Below are 18,574 nucleotides of genomic sequence, written 5' to 3'. Positions count from 1 at the left end.
TCTAGAGACATGGCTTAACTACTTCAAATACCCAGGGCTGCTCTGTACTCTCACACTAATATTTTTAATCTGCCTTAGGTTCATCCATGTGCAAAAAGGAGTGCTACACTTTACAGTAAAAATTTAAAAATCTAACAGACCGAGAGGGAAACCAGTAGTCCTTTGTTAATTATGATGCTTAAGAGACAAGACTACCACTAGAAATCATCTGTACGAAATACGCCTTTTGTGTGTGGTCACCCGCAATCTTTTGCTTTTTGCTGGAACCTATATTTTTGCTGGCTTTATAACTCTTTGCACTTTACTCCTGCTGACCAGCAGAATTGTGTCAATGCTTCCCTTTTAAACAAGGTAACATTGGCATATTCATAATTGGCATTTAACTTGCCTATAACCCCTTTGTACATTGTACAAAGTGTACCCATGGCCTGTAATTTAAATGTCACTAGTGGATTGCAGAACCTACTGTGCGATCCACTAAAGTGACAGTGCAAAAATGGCTTCATACCTACTATTGTAGTGACTGCAGCAGTGTAAAAAATGCAACTGAACCTGTCAAAATGAACCCTTCAAACAGTTTAAAACCTCCCTTTTAAATATTAATACGTCGCCTGTACAAAGTCTTTGTAGCCCACAAGGCAGGGTGCAGTATTTTTAAAAGTAGGACATGTAGAAATGTAATGTTAACATGTCCTTACAGTAACTAACACCCAAAAGCTAGTTTTCACTGTGATAGGCATAGCTGTCCTGCGTAAAACAAAAAAAAAACTAGTACAGATAAAAACCCCAATACTGTATCTCATTAATGGGACTTGTTGGGAAAATAACTATTAAATAGATATAACAAATCTGATTCAATGATGAGGTCAGTTTTTAATAAATATTAAGGAAACATAACTTTTAAAAGGTGCCTTTTCCCTGCCTGAAGTTCAAGGAGGCCAATTTGCATTTGCTCTCCAGTTTCCCTCCCCCGGCCAGCGATTAGCATTTGAATAGGTGTGACATGTCTCCCAGGAGCAAACAATAGGCTGATCTATATGGGCAGAGATGATGCCTCTGAACCTCACAGACTATGCAGAGTGGGGTCTGCACTCATCCTTTTTAATACTACAATATCAAAACTTGCTTGATAGGCCTCCTGCGTTACATATAACAATTGTTGCACACTTTAAATGAAAGGGATAGGATGCCAAGACAATTGTGTAGCCACTGTGTCGTTGCTGAAGAAGCCTGCTATTGTTCTACCATACTTCTGTCAGCTTTATTGTGGGAACAGTCGCTGTATCAAACTGGATTTTAGTGTTAGAAGTGGAAGGACATACTTCCCACACAAACCATCAGCGCCAAAGATTAGGGTGGACTAAGTCTTTTGCCATCTTGTAGAATGAATTACTCTAGTTTTCAAATTTGTTTTAGGATTTTACTGCTAGGCATTTTGACTTCATTAATGTTTTTGTACTGCATAAATGTTTTACACATTGCCCTGAATTAAGCCTGCCTGCGCCACAGCCACCAAGGGTATTGGGCTCAGGCTTATTTTGGTTACTAAGAGGGTTAAGCCACCTACCCAAAGTAATCGAATTTCTTACACCTCCTACTACGATCTTACTCAGTGCAGGTATGCACAAATTCAATTCTTTAGTGTAGCACACATACATAGCATACAAAAGCAACACACTCTATATGAAATAAGACATTTATTAATTTTATCCTTTGAAAAACATTGTACAAAAGTGCAAATAGAGCTAAGAAGTGCTAGGTGCCCAAACAGTGAGTAGGACGCAATGTCATTAAAAACTACATGCACAAGATTCTGAAATATTGACAAGCGGACAATGTCAACTAATTTAATAAGTGGACCAGGTACTAATACATACCTACCTGCCTCATACACTATCGATTAGGATGACCATTTTCGACTTATCCTATTGGTCACTAGCAATTATTATTTCATACACCTTGGACGTTATGGCGGGTTCAGAATCTAAGAGTAACAAAGTTGTGGTCAAATAGACATTCTCTAAACCATATTTGTCAGACCAAAAGTGTCTGAAAAGTATCAGCTTGTAATTTCAGCATCCCCTGCACTTCAGAAGCATCTCATGAAGCTGGGAAAACTGAGTAAAAACAAAATAATTTTGAAGGAGGAGAACCCTTCCAAAGACTCAAAGGCCCCATACTCATCAAATGTAAACTCTAGTAAGTGAGTTTTGTTCCCAATTGCAAAAGGTCTATTCACAAGAAGCACCAGGTCCTGAAGCTAGTCTTCAATTAATCTCCCACTAAGGGAGGATCTTGTTGCAGCACTCTGAAAGAGTCTGGCTCCATATTCCCTATCTCCTAAAGATGGGACACTTCAAGGGAAACTTAGCGGTTGAGGCACCACTACAAAATCTTAACTGCTAATTTTCACAGAGAGGAAAGTCAAACTGAACAGTGAAGTGTTTATGAGGATATCAACAACCTCCTCTAGGTAGCGGGGAACACAAATATGTTGGAAATCCAGATCACCGGTGTATGTGTAGAAAAGTCCAGACCCAGGAGTCTGATGATGCCAGCAATAAGCTGCCCCATGTTCTGACAGCTGTCCATGATAGGGGAGAATGCAGGAATCTAGGGGTACAACCATGAATTTACTCCTTGCCAAGAGGAGCAGCAGAGGAAGGTGCAACAGGTTCCAATTTTTCTGACAACAGAAACTGACAAAGTCTGCTGGTGGATGAATCGTTAAGAGTGGACTCTGGTCCAGAGGCTTTTTTTGTACTATCGTCTTTAAAAAAATCTAGGCAGAGCAGAAATCACTGAATGCCGCAGTAAGGAACAAATGCATCACAGGCTTCAGTAGGCCAGAGGCACAAGAGGTCTGGATGTCGTCATTTGGTGTAAATTGTAATTGGAAATGTATTTATATAGCACTTACGACAAAGATTCTCAAACATCACCGATGTGATGGAAGTCTGTTGATACCGATATGTTTAGCTTGGTTGCACTCTAACTAGGACTTCATTGAAAAAGCTAATATCATCCACTCGATAGACTTGAAAAGCAAAAAATGTCAGCAGGTATCGGAGAGTAATTCCTGAAGGAAGAATGGTGAGAGGAATGAGATGACCAAGAAAAGGAACATCTGTGGCTACAATAACTATGAGAGCTAGATGTGTAGGAATATCTGGAACATGTGGAGTGTGAACATCAGCTTTTGCGAGATTGGGTTCTGGGGATGGTCCTGTAAGGACTAGTTAGTCTTGAAGAATGAGGTGTAGGGTGCGATACCACTGGTGACTTAGGCAGATGCTGAGATGTCAAATGAACTGGTGATATAGGAGGTGCTCACAAAAACAAGGTGGGGCCTGATATCCAGCAGGGGAGTGGATTTAATAAAATATCTACTTGTCCATGGGGCATGTTGCTTCATAAATCTACTTGTCCTGTAACATAATCCACTTGTTCCTTTTGTTATATTTAATACGGTGACAAATTATGGCAGCAATCTCATTATATAAGAACTCTGATATAGTCTCTCTGATTATGCCAGGGCTCATATCATTGTAGAGTTTGAATACGAACCATTCCCTAACGTTGCCACATTTCCGCAGATCTGCATACTGGGGCTGAAGGTAGTGGTAACAAATAGTTTCAGGGTCTGTGCAAGCCTACTAACTTGCATGTTTTAAAGACTTTCCCTCTTCCCAAATCTTTTCCTATACCGAGAAAGATTGGGATTTTTACTCATGACAATGGCAGATGTGAAACTTCTTCCAGGGTTGGGAAAAAATGGTTGGAGGGAAAGTGAACTTGTAAACACTCAGATTTTCTCGTGAGCAAATCTAGACAAGCATATTTGCTCATGCTAAAATGCAGTTCACAAACATTTTCTAGGAGTACTATTTTTAGCCTACTTCTGTAAACTCTTGTGAATACACGAAAGTTGTATAACTGCACTTAAGGCAAGGACATATACCATGGTTGCACTTTTGAGAGTTCTCTTTAATAATTGGGCCCCTAATTAGGTCTGGCGTTAACCATGATTTTCTGTGTAAAGTCTCTCTATCGGCTGGCTTCACTGTGAGTGACATAATTCTGCTCTTTTACAAGAAGCATATCGGCACACCGCATAGTTTTGTTCAGTGTCACAAACTACTGTGGAAATGTGTTCTTTTTTTAGACCAAAAACTATTTTTGCTTGGCCAATGCTTGTTATAATGGCGAGGGTCCAGTAGCTCCCACATCAACAAGTTTTTACGAAAACCATGCCAAAACAAGTCAAAGTCACACATTGACAAAACCAAAAGGCCGACCACCAATTTAAGATTTGCTGGCTTTGCCAATGATTGTTTATTTTTATGTTTCCAATAATCTTATTCAATTAGGGAATTTTCTAAGCAAGCTACTCACCCGTTAGGGTCTCAAGGTGCCAGGAGGAGGTTGGGGGGCGGGGGAGAGGGGGGTAGGTCAGCCGTGCTGTTCACTCGAAGAGCTAGGTCATGAGAGTGTTCCTGAAAGCGTTCAAAAAGGGGGCGCGTCTGATGTGTGTCGGGAGCTCTTTCAAGGTCCAGGCCGCGATGTAGAAGAAGGATCTTCCTCCTGCTTTCGCTCTGTGGCTGCGAGGGGTTTCAGCGAGGACGAGGTTGGCTGATCAGACATTCCTTTTGGGTAAGTGGAGGGTGACTATCGTGGATGTATTTGGATCCGGTGTTGTGTAGGCATTTGTAGGCATGGGTGAGAATCTCGAAGGTGACTTCTCCACAGGGAGCCAGTGTTGGCTGATGTGCTTGTGTCGAGGGATGCAGAGGAGGAGTCTGGCGGCAGTGTTCTGTATCATTTGGAGTTTGCGTAGTAGGTATTTGTTTATGCCGGCATAGAGTGTGTTTCCATAGTCCAGCCTGCTGGTGCGGAGTGCGTGGGTGACTGTCTTCCTTGACTTGGGGAGGTGGGGTTCCATTTGAACATCCTAAGGAGGATTCGGAGGGTGTTGAAGCAGCTGGAGGAGACGGCGTTGACCTGTCGGTTCATAGAGAGGGATGAGTGGAGTACAATGTCGAGGTTTGTGGCATGGTCCGTGGGGGTCGATGGGCTGTTGTTCCATGTTGAGGGGTGGTTCGGAGGACGGGGACTTCGGTCTTCTCTGAGTGGAGCTTTAGGCAGCTGTTGCTCATCCAGGCTGCGATGTTCTACATTCCTTTATGGAGGTTGACTTTGGTGGGGGTGGGGTTCTTGGTGAAGGAGAAGATGAGCTGGGCGTCATCAGCGTAGGATACAATGCGGAGGCCGTGTTGTCAGGCGATGGTGGCCATGTAGATGTTGAAGAGGGTCGGGCTGATAGAGGACCCCTGTAGGACTCCGCAGGTGATTTCCGAGGAATAGGAGAGTGTAGGAAAGTAGGGTCTGCTTCCTATGGTCACCCCCACTTTTTGCTGTGATTCTCTGGTTTTTCAACTTTAGTGTGGCTGTGGGCCTGCTAATCAGACCCACAGCCCAGCTGTTCTCTCTCTAAATTGATACCATGTACTTTAGGTACATACCTAATTGGGAATTGGGTCACCTTTGTGAGCCCCTGTATAGTGTACCATAGGTACCGAGGGCATAGGTGCACCCAAGGCCTATCAGGGGCTGCAGCATGTATTATGCCACCCCTGGCTGGCCATCCAAACTGACACCACAGGCTGATCACTCAGCTTCGGCAAGGTGGTGTAATCACCCCTTTCTTAGATATAGTATACCTATATCTAACCTTATATATAGACACATATATACCTGTAAGTCACTCCTATGGCAATCCTTGACAATCCTAAAGGCAGAGTGCTTGGTTTTAAGTGAGAGGGTGCTCTAGCATGAGATGAGCCCTTCTGCAGCTTTCAGAACCATGTCCTTATAGCTGTTCTATGATATAGCCATACCATATACTCTTAAGTGCATTATAATCCTCGCGATTACTGCTAACTTTGGTTTGGCTTTATCAAAACATGTTGTATAAGGTGTCAAACACTTTGGAATACTACACCCCGCTACCCCCGCCAGTTCTGGCGGCAGGGGTAGCATTCCACCCTTCTAGAGGGAGAAGACATGTAGTTACTGCTTTACCCGGTTAAAGTTAAACAGAGCCTCAGCACCACAAAATGGATGCTGCTGCCACAGACACGAGTTGGACCTCCTGCAGCTGGACGAAACTCCGGCAAGGGAGGCCTGGACAATAGGTTTCCTGTCGAGGGAGGTGCAAGCACCTCCCCAGACAGCCTGTAGTGTATTGGGGCAGGGTGGGTTCAATGGAAAGATGCTTTTCGAGACACTGCCTGGGGCACACAAGGTGCTCCATGCATAGCCCGGTTCAAACCACTAGCTGGGGCACTCCAGCCCCAGCTCTGGCGCAAAACTGGACAAAGGGAAAGGGGTGTAACCACTCCCTTCCCAGGTTCCACCCAAAGGAGGGACCTAGCAGGTAATCCAGCCCCTTAGTTTAGTATAAAGATAGGAGCTGTGTCTAGAGACATGAGATTATCCCGGAAAGAAACTCTGAAACCAAACTCTTGGACCTTCGACGTTCCATGAAGACTGAAGACATCTCCCTTGTGGTCAAGGAGTGACCACCCTGTGCAAACTTGCCGGTTTGCTTGGTCGACGCTCCCGCCGGAACCCGAAGGATCAGCGACTCAGGAACTGGACTTCCAGACTTCAACTCCGATCCACATCAAAGCTGAGACCCGTGGCGGACACGAGAGACGTGGCACCGGACGCCCTGGACTACCTGCTCTTTGCTAACCGTGCAGCTTCTGAGGTACCCTTGAAGTTGTGCATTGGGGTTTGAGAAGCCCCAGACCCGAGCAGCATTTGCACCGAACCTGAGCCCTCCACACTCCACGAGTGCCGCGTGGGGCCTACGCCTGCATTTCAGCTCAACGCATCTTCCCGGTTGCTAGACCGTTGGCTAGTGAGCCCTACGAAGACTTCCTTTTGAAACAACACCGCTTGCCTGGTTGCTCTGGGCTTGCTCCAGCTTCCCTGCAAAGGAGAAGCTACCAAGACCTTGCTGGTCTGACCTGAAGCCAATCTTCCCATCCTGCGTGGATTGCGTTTGCCAAGGCTTGTTGGGTCCAATCCGGATACAAACACCGCAGTCAACAAGATCCTTCGTGGGACAGCTCGAATCCAGCGCCAGGTCGTCGTCGACGCCTCCTGGTCCTCGTGGCTGCAGAGACAAGCATCACCTCTTCACCTGATTGCATCTAGACATCGCCTGGTTCCTTCCTGATCACTGGCTAGTGACCCAGACTCTGTCCCCTCTGCTTTCAGTTTCTTCTCATCTTCGATCCACCCTTGGATCCACCCAGACACTTTTCTTCTGGTCGCCTGCAGCCCTTCTTTGCAGCTCTCCATAGGAGACAGTGACAAAACCCGACACGGAAAGACACCTATGTGCCCGGCTTCCCTGGGTGAGGTAACTCGAGTACTTCGGTGCTCCCGTGGGTTTTAACTATCCAAGTGTCCTAGTTTAAAAGGGTTTTACCGTAGTCCATCCGGAATTGTCCAGAATCTACTACTTTCTAACTTTTACGTTCCCATTCTAACTCGCGTGTGTGTTTAGACGCTGCACCCGCCTCCCGTGGGCCTCCTACTTCCAATCCCTTGGTTGTTCAGCATAGCCCCAGCGATTCCCTAGGCCTTAGGCCTATTCACTATTCATGAAGTGGTTCTTATACCACTTACTTAGTATATGGCTCGTGAGGCCCCTAGGGCAGAACTGTATTTGTGCAACTTATAGTAGGCTTAATGAGCAACTTGTAAAGTATCTCGAACTCTGACCTCATAAAGAGTGCAGAGGGGTTGTGTTAGAAATAAATACATATATATTTGATATATATCTTGTGTGGTGTCCTTTCATTTGGTATTCAAGGGATTATATTTGGTAAAACAGGTGGCTACACATGCTCTCTGAAGTTTTAGCCTAAGACTGCTTTGTTCATGCTACCACTAGGATAGCTGGTCTATAAGGTTGACTTTACAACCATCACCATAAGGGTCGTTTGGACTGGTGCAGGGTGCCCACTAGAATTTGTATTTGTAGGTATACTTGTAGAGCGCAATCCTGTCACCCAGAGGGCATCCTGGCGCTTGAAGTTTAGTCAACAACACTTATCGCTGCTCAGACATTTCTAGGAAAGAGATGTGTCTTTAGGGCTTTCCTGAACGGATAGTAGTCCTTATGGCTTCCCGAAGAGAGTGGCAGGGAGTTCCAAAGCTTGGCCGCTGCAACACTAAACGAGCGGCCACCCATCCTAACTCTCTGGAACCTTGGGACCACAAGCAGTTGTGCCGAGGAAGAGCGGAGAAGCCGCGGGGCAGAGTACCAGACAAACATATTCTGCAATGGCACTGGGCCCTGTCGGTGTACTGCCTTAAACACCAGGCACGCCGCTTTATACAGTATACGCAAGTGCACCGGCAGCCAGTGTAGGTCCCTTAACGCTAGGGTGGAACAACTAAAGTTAGGGCGAGAAAGAGCCAACTTGGCGGCCATATTCTGCACTCGTTGTAGCTTCCCCAGCAGATTTTTCGGGGCCCCCAGAAGCAGCGCGTTACAATAGTCTAAACGACTCAGTATGGACATCATATACCAGGCCAACTTCTCACAGAGAGGAAGGGCAGCAGTATGATCCTTTGGCTTCTGCCAGTGAGGATTGAGCTGATTCAGTCGAGGGAGGTTCCTTGTATGCAGGCGTCGTGTAGTCTGGCTAAGAGTGTGCGATGGGAGACGGCGTCGAAAGTTGCTGATAGGTTGAGTAGGATCAGGGCTGCGGTGTGGCCTTGGTCGAGGAGTGTGTGGATGTCGTCTGTGGCAGCGAGTAGGGCGGTTTCTGTGCTGTGGTTGCTTCAGAATCCAGATTGAGATGGGTCGAGGACAGAGTTGTCATTGCTGAATGTCGTCAGTTCCACGCTGACTGTTTTCTCCGCGTCTTTGGCGGCAAAGGGGAGAAGCAAGACGGGCCAGTAGTTTTTGAGGTCCGTGGGATCGTCTGAGGGCTTCTTCAGCAGGGGGCTGACTTCTGCACATTTTCAATCGCCTGGGAAGGTGCCGGTTTCAAAGGTGGTGTAAATGGTGGGTTGAAGTTCGGGTGCGATGGCGGTGGCGGCTCTGTGGTAGATATGTGGTGGACAGGGATCAGTGGGGGCCCCTAAGTGGATGCCTTTCATGGTTGAGGCGGCCTCTTCGGCCTTGATTGGAGTCTAGGAGACAATGATGGGCTGGCTGGCATGTCTGGGGGGGCAGGTTGGCTGTAGAGTTGGGCGTGTGGTCGACAAAGTTGTTGTAGAGATTTTATATTTTCAGGTGGAAGTAGGATCCAAGCTTGTCGCAAAGGTCTTGGGATGGATGGGGTGATGTCCGTGGCTTCGCTGCGGGGATTCATGAATTCCTGGATGACACTGAAAAGTTCCTTTTGGTTGTTCTGATTTGGTGGTGGTAGTCCGTCATGGCATCCTTGTAGGTGGTGTCATTTCCAGATGTCTTACTGTTTCTCCAGTTCTTCTTCAGGCGTCTGCAGGTGCACCTGGCTTCTTGGAGGTCAGTGGTGAACCAGGCGGCTTTCTTCGGGTGGTTTTGTTGGGGTTGCGTAGTGGGTGAGATTGTCTAAGCAGTTGGAGATCCAAGTGTGGCATTCCCTGGCTGAGACATTGGCGTCGGACACTGTGGTGTGGTTGTCTCGGTTAAGGGCGGAGTTGAGTTTCTAGTCTGTGACTTTGCTCCAGTTCCTACACGGTGGGCGTGGGGCTGGTTTCGGTGCCTTGGGTTTGTCGACAAGAAAGTGTACGCAGTGGTGATCGGTTCATGGGGGTTGCTATGTGCCGCTGAAGTGGACGCTGTTCCCTCCTTCGAAGATGGGGTCGAGGGTGTGTTCAGCCCTGTGGGTCGGTGTGGTGACGAGTGGTTTGAGTCCGATGTTGGCGAGGTTGTCACAAAGGGTGGTGGGGTTGTCAAAGTGGAAATTCAGTTCTCCGATTAGTATGTAGTTCATTCAGGCGATGGTGTGGTGGGTGATGAGGTCGGTGATGGTGGGGGCAAAGGGGGAGGGATGGGGTTTATAGGCAAGGGTGCCACGAAGTGTTGAATTGAGGCTGGTTTGGAGCTGGAAGTGCAGGTTTTCGAAGGAGGGGAAGGAATCCCTGGGGGTAGTGAGGCGGAGGGTATTCTTGTGAACGATGGCGAGACCCCCCTCCCGGGTGTTTGGGGCGGCCCTTCCTCTGGTTCTTGTATTGTCTGGGATGGTGGTGGTGATATCAGGGGTGATAGTCGAGTAAGTTCCAGATCTCCACAGCATGTCTGTGCATGGAGCGCACGTTGAGGAGGATGCATCTTAGAGCGCCTGCGGTGTTGGCAGCCGCAGTGGTGGTGACTGTCTGTGGCAGTGGCAGCAGGAAAACTGTCTGTGGGTCGTGTTTGGCGTGGCCTGTCGGCAGTCAGTGTGTCTTCCGGGGTTGAGTGCGAGGAGGACAGCTGTGTTGTAGCGTTGGGTCATTCGAGATCCAGGGTCCCTGGCGCTGCTCGCGGACGGGCTTGCCTTTGGCGCGCCGCGGAAACTGGTTACACTGATTTTCCATTATGAATCTTCTTTGGGTAATACTAGCATGCCTCAAAACATTTTACTCAATTATGCTGTAAAGAATTAGGACCTAAAAGTTTACAGCAGTTTAGCTAAATGTTTTTTCCTACTTGCATTTTTTGTGAAGAATATATTTTTAAAGCAAAGACTCCTCAATATTGTTTTCAAGCTTCTGCAAATATTTGCATCCAATCAGAAAGAATTCTAGGAGCAGTATACATAGCTTCATATTGTTAAACTTTGAAAACGTGTGTGCACATTTTTATACTGGATACTGGAACCACAGTCAGTATTGAAGTCCGCGCCTACAACATTTACTTAGAGAGCTCACCCTAATAATAACGACATTGAATTAATGAACCATATCTACAGGTTTGTACAGCATTAACACATGGACACGAATATTACCTTAACTGCAGACAATGCCCTTCTCTGGTCCAAAATGTGTTATTGTAAACTGTCAGCCAAAGGGTTTGTGCTGTAGGGGGTTAGGCCTACTTGACAAAAATACACATTAAAACTTGTTGCCCTTGTCCCCAAACAATATGTCCTGGGCGCACCGGCTATAGGAATTCCACATCCTTGCGCCCAAGGCGACAGAGTTGGTGAAAGCTTTACCACAGTTGTAACTTCTCTGGTGAGTGTGTGTGTGTCCTTGAATAGTGCTGTGCACCCTTGTTTGCTATGCATACTTGTCTTCTTAATAGAGAGGGACATAGAGCAGAAAAAGAAAGGCCATTACCCTTGGTCCCAAGAACGCATATGAAACACACTGAACGGTAACTGTTCCTATGGAAGGAGGCCGGCCCATTAGGCTACGGATTGCATTGGAGGAGAGATAGAGAAGTAGGGATGGCTCATCTAAGATAGATAGGTCTCAGGGTGGATATTATTGTTAGTGGGGAAATTCCTCAAATTTGAAGATCTGACTTCACACACCCGTTAAGGTGTCATTACAATATGCTCGCCAGGGAAAATAAAAAGAACTGTCCATGTAGAGACCTCAATCAATGGTGAAGCCTAGTTTGAAGTAGACCCTTAGAGTACCATGCCCTTGTGGCTTTCCGTATGTAGGCATCACAACAAGACCAGTGAAGACATGCATTAATAAGCATCGCAGCATGATACGCTGGAAAAACAAAAAACACCAAGATGTGCTCACATTTTCTTGAGTCTAGTTACATGCCAGACAGCCTGAGGTGGACCATCATGGAAGCTAATAACAAATGGAATACCAGCACCCTCCTTGTGTGAGAACGGTGGGTGTTTCGACTCAAGACACACATCCAGGGTCTACATAATGACATGCCTTAGTCTGAATGCGTTACTTAGTTCCAGCCCCCTACTCCTGGAGAGGCCAGTATTTTGAGTGTCCTACACCCTTAATCCACCTTTCGCAGCATTTATCATAATATAATTACTCTTCTATTACTACACCTAGGGTGGTTTGTCACTGCTCCTACAACAGGGGTATCCATTCAGTACTCAATTCTACACGCATTAACCCCGGATGAATTTTGATTGATTGCTACACCTGACTCAGTTGAAACTCCTTTTCAGCAGCTCAGTCTCCATTGAGATTTATAGTGCCTAATACATCCTTTCTAACAAATCTTTTGTGCCAGCTGCGTGACCAATAAGGTGTAGTCAGTCCCATACTATAATAGAAGGACCGGACATCCATATTATGACCTTTCACATCATTCTCGCCGCAATAGTAGGAAGCTCAGTTCATCTCTATACCATGGACACAATACCCCCAATACCGGACTGTACACAGATTCATCCAAGAAGCACCACTAAGTTTATTTTGACATATCTTGTGTGCTGCTAATATCTTAATATTTGATTACCTTTTTGTTCCAATTTACACACCATCCTTTTTGGTTCTGGGTGACCTCTGCACCACTCCAAGATGGCCACCATTTACATAGTGCTATACCAAATCATTCCAATGCTATACCCCCTTGAAACCACGTCACATCCGCCTTCCGGTCTGCTTCCCAGCTTGGAATGGCGTGTGGTTCTACTTACCAGATCGCTATATACCCGAGCCACCGCTGCCAGTACATCTCCGGTGGTAGCAGACGTGGGTAGGTGCGATTTAGGTAACCCTCAGTTATGCCTGCTATCCCCCATAAAGGCCCTTCCCTCAATCTTTTCGGGTAAGCAAGACTATTCAAACTACTTTTATCATATATTTCAATTTGTACATGCATTGAGGTTTGTAATACGCTGTGGGGTAGCAATCGATCTTTTCCCACTAACCATAGTAAGCCCTAACTGCTTCAGAACTTTGATAGTGAACCCCAGTGAATGCAGGAGGTTTGCCATGGTCTGGAGGTGGGAGACGACAGCCAGGTGCAAGCCCACCTTCAGCAGCCAGTGGTTGAGACAGAGGAAGACTGGCACCCCCTGACCTGTGCAGATGAGCTGCGACCAGCGCCATCACCATGGTGAACATCCGAGGAGCATGGAGAACTAAAAATGCTTGTGGCCTACCGTAAACGCAGGTAGCACTGATGGGCAGGCAGGACTGGGATGTGAAATTAGGCGTCCAGCAAGTCAAATGCTACCATGCAGTCTCCTGGGTCCAGGGCAGACAGGACCTGAGCTAATGTGAGCATCCCGAGTTTTTTCTTTTTGACGAAGTAGTTTAGGTCTTGAAGGTCTAGGATAGGATGAAGTACCCTGTCCTTTTCTGAACCAGAAAATAGCAGAAATAACCACAGTCTACTTCTGGTGCCAGAACCCTCTTTATGGCTCCCTTGGCCAATAGAGTCATAACTTCCTCCTGGAGCAAATTACAAATGAACCTCCATCAGCCGGTTGTAGAATAGAGGCAAGGAGGGAACTCAAAGGGATTGATTAGACCCTTCGGACTATATGAAAGACCCACCTGTCCGATGTAATGTTTTGCCAGTGGTGGAGGCGACTGCAGATCGTGCCAGCAACTGGCCGCCTATGGTCTGGAAAGGCGAGACTAAGAAGGTTTGGCTGCTGAAGCTGCTGGAGGTTGGGGTGGGTGGAGTGTGACAGGACCTTGCTCTGGCCACCCGATCCACGTGGTCTGGACAAGCTGCTCCCTTTGCCGCACAAGGGTTATGGAACTTGCACGGCTCTGTTGCTGGGATATGGCTGGTGTGGCTGAAAGCCCCTTCTGTAGCTGCGAAAGGCATACTGGGGACGTCCGGCCACTGAGAGGGCCATGGACTTGTCCGTAGCCCATGAGTTCTTAAAGCGCTTCAGCACAGTTTATGCCTGGTATCCAAGGAGATGGGAGCCATCAAAGGGCATGTTCATGAGAGAGACCTGGACATTCCCCTGAAAGTCGGATGTTCTCAGCAAGGAGTGGTGTCTAGCAGCATACGTGAATGAAATTGCTCTGCGAGTCAGTCGGTTGTGTCTAAACCACACCTAATGGCAAGCTCTGCTGCCTCTCTCCCATCAGATACTGTTTGTGAAAGGACAGCTCGGGCCTCCTCCGGAACCGGTGACAGGGCTTAGGCAACCGTTACCCAAAGAAAGTGGGAATAACAGCCCAATAAGCATGCAGTGTTCGCTGACTGCATTGCAAGGCTGGCGGAAAAAAACTTTTGCCCCAACGGTCGAGCCTACTGGATTCCCTAACCAGAGGAGCAAAAGGAATGCGTAATGGGATTTAGAGGCTTGGACTGCCAAGCTCTCCGGGGTAGGGTGGGAAGTGAAGAAGTTTTGTTCGCCAGAGAAGGGCTCCGACGGTGGGCAATCGCTCTATTCACAGGAGCCCCTGTGCTGGGCTTGGACCAGGTTTCCAGTGGGACCTCCGTTGGGGCCTAATTAAAAGTTAGTAAGTGGCCCGAGAAGGAAACTCCAGGCTGAAGCACCTCTGTCAAGATGTTAGCCTTGATCCCCGCTGAAGGGCAAGGACCTGAGCCGCCCTTCGCAAAAAAACCATAGCATAAGATGCTCCCTCCTCTATAGCCATGGTAGGGGGAGAAAACATGCCAGTATCTGGAAAAGTATCCAGTTTGCTGTCCTCATACCAGTCCATTTCTTCATAAGGCTAGTCTTCTAAAGGGTCCAGCAACCCCTCCCAATCTTCGCCCTTCAGAATAAGGCTCAGGAAGCGACCTAGAGCCTGGAGGTCCTGTTGGCGACAGAATCTGAGTCGGTCGACGCGATATTACCTCTGGGACACCTGGAATCAGAATGGGGCTGACATAATCAGTGGGCACCAGCGTGGTCGTAAGCATCGGTGCTGAGGCCCGCGCCGGTCGCAATGGCAAGACTGGAGGGTGCAGGGGTGGCTGGAATCAGTCTTGGCACCAAACCTCTAGTTTATGTTGTCCAACCAATAAGCAAATCCTACGGATTAGTAGGAACTATACGACACAGGAAAAGCAGAGAGGTGTAGAGCAGACCCATGCGCACGTTCTGGAGAAAGAGGCCTTCAACGCAGAGGCTCCTCTGTCGAGTCAACCAATGGACAGTCTAAGGATGATTAGACTAGTGTTTTTAGTGCCTCTTACCCGATTCTCCCAATGATTTTGATTGGGGCGAAAAGGACTTAGGACTACTGGAGTGGTGCTGGAACTTTCCTCTCGACCATGACTGTGTCCTCCGAGGAGTCAACTGACGCAGTGTTGTCTGCTGGGCCGCAAGCAGCTTTAGGAACCACTCCCTCAAAGCCTTCTTAGCCATGGTCCGGCAGTCTGAGCATGACTGAGTCGTGGCCATGCTCCAGACACCATAGACAAACCAAATTCGGGTCTGTCACCAAACATGGCGCAGTAACAGACTCAGCACGGGTTGAACCCTGAAGTCTTCCTAGACAAGGCATGAAATGTACACTAAACAAGCATTTGCAATGCAATAGGTCTCGCATTAGGAAATTTTGAGCTATTGGTATTGTAAATGACAAATATTTTATTTCTGTGTTGGTTTTGAAAATAGCTAAATTAATAGCTTTGTCATTTACAATGCCAATAGTTATAACTTTGGCAAATGTGACACCTATAGCGATATGTGTTGTATTTACGTGACTTAGATGTATTGCTATTACAAATAACAATGGCTTCTAATTTTTTTAATAATTAATACTTATTGTAATTTATAATAGCAATAGCTTAAACTTTTGTACAAAACTTTTGTGAAGATTGTGTTAAGTGTATTTTGTGACGAAAATCCAAGAACAGAAGTCAAATATTAACATCTTTTTGTGACATTTGTAATAAAGTTTGAGACATTGAGAGAACATATTTGAAGCCATTGTTGTTGAATGGTTGCACATTGTTGCTGTGGTGCCCCTGAGTGATGCTGTGGTGATGCGATAGAGTGAGGGCGCTAGATGGATAGAATGAGGGCGCTAGATGGATAGAGTGAGGGCGCTAGATGGATAGAGTGAGGGCGCTAGATGGATAGAGTGAGGGCGCTAGATGGATAGAGTGAGGGCGCTAGATGGATAGAGTGAGGGCGCTAGATGGATAGAGTGAGGGCGCTAGATGGATAGAGTGAGGGCGATCGATAGACATATAGAGAGGGTGATAGATAGAGCGAGGGCGATAGATAGAGCGAGGGCGATAGATAGAGCGTGGGCGATAGATAGAGCGTGGGCGATAGATAGAGCGTGGGCGATAGATAGAGCGTGGGCGATAGATAGATTGTTGTGGGTGTTGAGTGTGAATGTGGGTGTTGAGTGTGAATGTGGGTGTTGAGTGTGAATGTGGGTGTTGAGTGTGAATGTGGGTGTTGAGTGTGAATGTGGGTGTTGAGTGTGAATGTGGGTGTTGAGTGTGAATGTGGGTGTTGAGTGTGAATGTGGGTGTTGAGTGTGAATGTGGGTGTTGAGTGTGAATGTGGGTGTTGAGTGTGAATGTGGGTGTTGAGTGTGAATGTGGGTGTTGAGTGTGAATGTGGGTGTTGAGTGTGAATGTGGGTGTTGAGTGTGAATGTGGGTGTTGAGTGTGAATGTGGGTGTTGAGTGTGAATGTGGGTGTTGAGTGTGAATGTGGGTGTTGAGTGTGAATGTGGGTGTTGAGTGTGAATGTGGGTGTTGAGTGTGAATGTGGGTGTTGAGTGTGAATGTGGGTGTTGAGTGTGAATGTGGGTGTTGAGTGTGAATGTGGGTGTTGAGTGTGAATGTGGGTGTTGAGTGTGAATGTGGGTGTTGAGTGTGAATGTGGGTGTTGAGTGTGTATGTGGGTGTTGAGTGTGTATGTGGGTGTTGAGTGTGTATGTGGGTGTTGAGTGTGTGTGTGTGGGGCGGTTGTGTGTGGGGCGGTTGTGTGTGGGGCGGTTGTGTGTGGGGCGGTTGTGTGTGGGGCGGTAGTGTGTGGGGCGGTAGGGTGTGGGGCGGTAGGGTGTGGGGCGGTAGGGTGTGGGGCGGTAGGGTGTGGGGCGGTAGGGTGTGGGGCGGTAGGGTGTGGGGCGGTAGGGTGTGGGGCGGTAGGGTGTGGGGCGGTAGGGTGTGGGGCGGTAGGGTGTGGGGCGGTAGGGTGTGGGGCGGTTGGGTGTGGGGCGGTTGGGTGTGGGGCGGTTGTGTGTGGGCGGTTGTGTGTGGGGGGTTGTGTGTGGGGGGGGGTTGTGTGTGGGGGGGGTTGTGTGTGGGGGGGTTGTGTGTGGGGGGGTTGTGTGTGGGGGGTTGTGTGTGGGAGTGTGTGGGGGGGGGGTTGTGTGTGTGGGGGGGGTTGTGTGTGTGTGGGGGGGGTTGTGTGTGTGGGGGGGGTTGTGTGTGGGGGGGGGGTTGTGTGTGGGGGGGGTTGTGTGGGGGGGGTTGTGTGTGGGGGGTTGTGTGTGGGGGGGTTGTGTGTGGGGGGGTTGTGTGTGGGGGGGTTGTGTGTGGGGGGGTTGTGGGTGGGGGGGTTGTGTGTGGGGGGGGGTTGTGTGTGGGGGGGGGGTTGTGTGTGGGGGGGGTTGTGTGTGGGGGGGTTGTGTGTGTTTGTCAGGGATTGTCTGTGTGTGGGGTTGTGTGTGCGTGGGTGAGGGTGGGGGTGTGTGTGGGGTTGTGTGGGGGGCTGTATGTGTGGGGGGCTGTATGTGTGGGGGGCTGTATGTGGGAGGGGGCTGTATGTGGGGGGGGCTGTATGTGGGGGGGGCTGTGTGTGTGTGGGGTTGTGTGTGTGTGTGGGGTTGTGTGTGTGTGTGGGGTTGTGTGTGTGTGTGTGGGGTTGTGTGTGTGTGGGGTTGTGTGTGTGTGTGTGGGGTTGTGTGTGTGTGTGGGGGGTTGTGTGTGTGTGTGGGGGGGTTGTGTGTGTGGGGGGGTTGTGTGTGTGGGGGGGTTGTGTGTGTGGGGGGTTGTGTGTGGGGGATTGTGTGTGTGGGGGGTTGTGTGTTTGTGTGGGGGATTGTGTGTGTGTGTGGGGGATTGTGTGTGTGTGTGGGGGGTTGTGTGTGTGTGTGGGGGGTTGTGTGTGTGTAGGGGGGCTGTGTGTGTGGGGGGGGGTTGTGTGTGTGTGTGTGGGGGGGTTGTGTGTGTGTGTGGGGGGTGTGGGGGGGTTGTGTGTGTGTGGGGGGTGTGGGGGGGTTGTGTGTGTGGGGGGGGGTTGTGTGTGTGTGGGGGGGGTTGTGTGTGTGGGGGGGGTTGTGTGTGTGTGTGGGGGGTTGTGTGTGTGGGGGGGGGTTGTGTGTGTGTGGGGGGGTTGTGTGTGTGTGTGGGGGGGGGTTGTGTGTGTGTGGGGGGGGTTGTGTGCGTGTGTGGGGGGTTGTGTGTTTGTGGGGGGGTTGTGTGTTTGTGGGGGGGTTGTGTGTGTGTGGGGGGGGTTGTGTGTGTGTGGGGGGGTTGTGTGTGTGTGGGGGGGGTTGTGTGTGTGGGGGGGTTGTGTGTGTGGGGGGGTTGTGTGTGGGGGGGTTGTGTGTGTGGGATGGGGGTGTGGGGTTGTGTGTATGGGGGGTTGTGTGTGGTGGGTTGTGTGTATGGGGGGTTGCATGTGGGGGTGTGGAGTGGTGTGTGTGTGGGGTTGTGTCTGGGGGACTTTGTGTGTGTGGGGGTTTGAATGTGTGTG

General features: G+C 48.6%; 1 protein-coding gene across 2 annotated transcripts in view; it reads right to left on the bottom strand.

Annotated features, from left to right (window-relative positions):
* Positions 1 to 18,574, bottom strand: part of ATAD5 (ATPase family AAA domain containing 5) — a 413,976-nt gene that overhangs the window by 121,530 nt on the left and 273,872 nt on the right. The window lies entirely within an intron of this gene.

The sequence above is a fragment of the Lissotriton vulgaris genome, chromosome 7 (assembly GCF_964263255.1).
Source record: "Lissotriton vulgaris chromosome 7, aLisVul1.2, whole genome shotgun sequence".
NCBI lineage: Eukaryota > Metazoa > Chordata > Amphibia > Caudata > Salamandridae > Lissotriton > Lissotriton vulgaris.
Note: the sequence above shows the minus strand (reverse complement) of the source record. Positions and strands in the feature narration are given on the sequence as shown.